Below are 4186 nucleotides of genomic sequence, written 5' to 3'. Positions count from 1 at the left end.
CTGACGAGATCAAGTACAACATATTCTGATCCGATGGTCATCAAATGATGTGGCGTCGGAACAATACTGGGCTTGATCGCAAGAACTTGAAAGCAAGACTGAAACATGGTGTGGGTTCTTTGAGGGTTTAGGGGTGCGTGGGCATAAAGTGGTTGAATTGCACTTTATGGAAGGGATCGTGGACAACAAGATGAATATAGACATACTTAAGCAAAATTTTTAAGTACTATTGAAATTAGTGCTATGTACTACTGAAGCAAAATTTTTTAAAGTTAATACTGAAAATATCGGACTGAGAAACAGGACAAGGATTCGAAAAACACGGCAAAAAAGACAAAGCTGTGGATCGTGTATGACATTTTCTAACGGTCGAACACCCTTCCACAATCACCAGACCTCAAGTCGATAGCGCATCTGTGGAGTATTCTGGAGACAAAAATTAGGGAAAGGCATATATCAAACAAGAATGACTGCTAGACTCCTGTGCCAAAAGAATGGACGAAACACCCCCTATTTTCACATCAAAATTGGTCGATTCAATGCCAAATCGCCTTTAGGTAGTCCTGAAAACCAGAAGGAATGCCAAAAAATACTATGTATTGCGTAAAATATATTACTTATGACTTCATTTAACATGAAAAACTCAGGTGTTCGATTACTTTTTGTGCTAAAATTTTTAAGTTATTTTTCTATTTTGTTTAAAGTTTCGAAAGTTAATTATTTCTTGCTGTGGCTGCAGTGTATGTATTAATGAAGGCTGTCTATAATACACGCTGAGAATCATTTCAAGCCAGAAACATAAGCCCAACACAAAGAAAATTACAATTTTAGCTAGAAAAAAGAGCTGTCCGAATACCTTTAGCACTCAGTGTACAAATTGACTGACATGATAGCCATGCGGAGATTAGGAAGTACATTTGCGTCGAAAATTTGCGAGAAGGGCAATGCTCAAGCACAGTTGATCAAGCAGAATATACGACTTAGATAGTTAGAATCAGAATACCTTGAGAAAGCGACCAGCATAGGTCGGGAAACGTTGGGGCCTCCCAAGAATTGACACGGCGACATAGTCCAAAAGTTTTTATTCAACAGAATATACTAATTTTAACGAATTATAAACAGAACAGATAACATTATGCAACAAATTGCAATGTAAGAAAACATTTGTTGATAATTTATGTGTTATTTGCACATCATTTGAGAGCTTTAGCGATTCTCGAAATATATCATCGGATGAAGTTATCGCATGTAAGCTTTTGACCAACCACTCGATCGCTGTGACTTCCCCGCTGAACTCTTCACTCGCCTGACCTCGCTCCTTGTGACTTCCTCTTCTCTCTCTCTCTCAGAACTAGAAACACCGCTGAAAGGAAGAAGATTTGAGGCGACTCTAGATGTCGAGGCAAATGCGACGAGGGAACTGAATGACATGGCAAGAAGCGATCCAGTGCTGTTACCAGGAGTTGAAGGACCTTCGCGTCGTTAGGATAAGTGTGTTCTCGTATCTGAATAATTTCCATTTAAAGAATAAGTCGATGTTGAAACTCATTACTAGAGAATGTGAGATGCGAATGAAGAATACATAAAAGAAAAGTATTTAAAATTAGCATTTAAAATATTCTGAGTATAGTAGATTTTGTAAGAATTATACCAATGCCTGTTGTGCAGAGCAATTTCTCTTACTTGAAGTGCAATGTAATCGTTTGTATTTTGTTTATTTATTTATTTTATTCAGCTGTGTTTATTTTTTTTCTTAACGTATTGTTGAAGTTGTTGATAGATATCTTCCTTTAAGATGGAAGTTATCCATCCATCTTGTTTCTGAATAATTATTATAAAAAATGATCAATTTGAATACCATGTCGTCTCAGTAAACCTAAGAAAATCAAGAATACCACACTTTTCGTCTCATGTCAGACAAATGTGTCAGCCCTTTCGTTATAGAAAAATTAATTTGTTATAGCAAATAGAGCCATTATTAAAAAAACATGGCAGTCGTGGAACTGCCGTTGGAAGTGAAAACTTTTTGTGTATTTTTTAAGAATATATATATATTTATCTTCATTATTTTAAAAATCCTATTTTAACTAAAATTATATTGAACTAATTATTTTTACTAATTTGAAAATTGTTACAATTACTATTTATACAGGTAATATACACTAACTAAAAATGTACAAGAAGTCCATGTTACTAAATGAACGAAATGTAATTATCTATTTTCAGTATTAACAATATCTCATTTATATATCTCATAACGAGTTCTCATCTTCATCAGTAATTTCAGTTAATCTTGTATTGCTATCATTGTCTTTATTTGTACATTCTAAAACTGATAATTTAGGCTTATGGTAACTGTAGTAAGGAACAAACAATTTTGACTCGAATCCATCCAAATGTCTTGTAAAAAATGCATCCATTTTAGTTTTGTATCTTGTGGTGCTTTTAAGTCGATCATTTGGCGTGGCTAGTCCAAACAGTGCATTGTTTTTTAGTTTATAGATCCAATCTCGCATTCCTATTTTAATGTAATTTTATGCAATTTAATGTTTATTTAAAGCAGCGGTTTCGTGATTGTTTGTAAAGAGTTTTGCTCCAGCCTTTACAATTCCATTGATAAATTTTCACGATGAGTTTTCGACCTCTTTTCATTTGCTGATCCTTACCTCTTGTGTTCGTTTGCAGCGGCGAGGTTTAAAAATTGATTACCAAATACTTTTACAGCTGATGTTACCAAATGTGATGAAGAGGCTACGGCCGTTAGCGAAAGGTTGACAGTGCATTGTTTTTTTAGTTTAGCGATCCAATCTCGTAATCCTCTTTTAATGTTATTTCTAGGCACTTAACGTTGTAAATAACATTTACACTTCACCAACGTGAAATAATGTAAGGTTAACAAGTTCTCAAGCGCACTACGCTAAATCTATTTCATTCGATGTGTTCATCGTTCGACGTAGCGATGAACATCAGCAGGATTTACATTGTCTCTTGAAGCGAAAAAAATCATTCCTTAAGGAAAATCTCTTCCTCGTCAAAACAATAGCCACACCTCGCCTACCTATCTAATGGCAAAACGTCCTCCTTGGGAGGTGGGAGGTTTCAGCGCAGACTCAGGCCAGTAAGGAAAGCTTGACGAGGTGCGACCATTAGAAATTCATAACTCCCCTTGTAATGCAGATAAAGTTACTATTCTTTCACCAAAAATAATTTTATAGTTTTATCCAAATTTCATACGCAGCATATATGGACCTTTATCGTGTGACACTACAATTAGTAGGCGACTGCTTCTCACCATACAAAAATAGGTAACTTGGGCCCAAAAATACCTAACTGAATATAGCAACGTCGAAACGCAGCTAAAAACATAAAAAGGTTTACCTTTATAAGAAATTAGGCATCAAAAACTTTCCATGCAGTTTTTAGGATGGTGTTGAAAACTGTAAGCCTACAGTTGAATAAAAAATCCACAAAAAGGCCGCGAAATAGCAAGCGTATTAAATAATGGTGCGGTAAAAATATTTGAGAAAATTTTTATTTTTTATCTTTATTTTATTCTCAAACCACCGGATACAGCTCTTATTGGCCATTTTACATCGGGGTGTTAAAAATGTAACAAGTAAACGTAGACAAACGACCATGCCCTGGACCGGGGAAACCTACCCAGGCGGGACTCGAACCCGCGACCTCTAGTTTGGCGAGAACGTTACCCCGCCCCAACCGAGGCCAGCAAAATTAGTAATTCAAAATTCCTTTCATACTCAAGATAAAGTTATAACTTTTTCACCAAAAAAATACATGAAAACAGTTTTTTTCAAATTTCATACGCAGCGTATATGTACCAACTCGCACGCTCCGCGCGCTCGTTAAGGGGCTCCGCCCCTTAAAACCCCGGTTCCGGCTTCGCCGTCTACATTTGTGGTCGTTCGAAGACTTTTGAAGTTCGAATAATCTCAACACGGCTAGGGGCCGGCTTCGCCGGCCAGGGGGTAGGGAGGTGCCCCACTCATTCCTCGGAACGGCTTCGCCGTTCCTCGCTGAAGGGCGGCTTCGTCGCCTGGGGGTTTAGTGTGCCAGAGGGCGAGGGCATTTCGGAACTGTTTCACCGTTATTCGTTTAAGGGGCGGCTTCGCCGCCCAGAGGTGGGGGGAGTCCACAGCGGTTGCGCCGCTTGAACATCGGGGCGGCT

The 4186-nt window shown here is 37.8% G+C and overlaps 1 long non-coding RNA gene across 1 annotated transcript; it reads right to left on the bottom strand.

The window, feature by feature from the left end:
• Positions 1-1067: 1067 nt before the first annotated feature.
• Positions 1068-1960, bottom strand: LOC124153998. The gene is made up of 2 exons (XR_006863809.1): positions 1652-1960; positions 1068-1551 (listed from the first exon to the last, which is right to left on the bottom strand). It is a non-coding gene; the product is annotated as an uncharacterized LOC124153998 (long non-coding RNA).
• Between the last annotated feature and the right edge of the window lie 2226 nt (positions 1961-4186).

Source organism: Ischnura elegans, chromosome 1, assembly GCF_921293095.1.
Source record: "Ischnura elegans chromosome 1, ioIscEleg1.1, whole genome shotgun sequence".
In the NCBI taxonomy this organism is placed as follows: Eukaryota; Metazoa; Arthropoda; class Insecta; order Odonata; family Coenagrionidae; genus Ischnura; species Ischnura elegans.
This window is presented reverse-complemented; position numbering and strand designations above follow the sequence as displayed.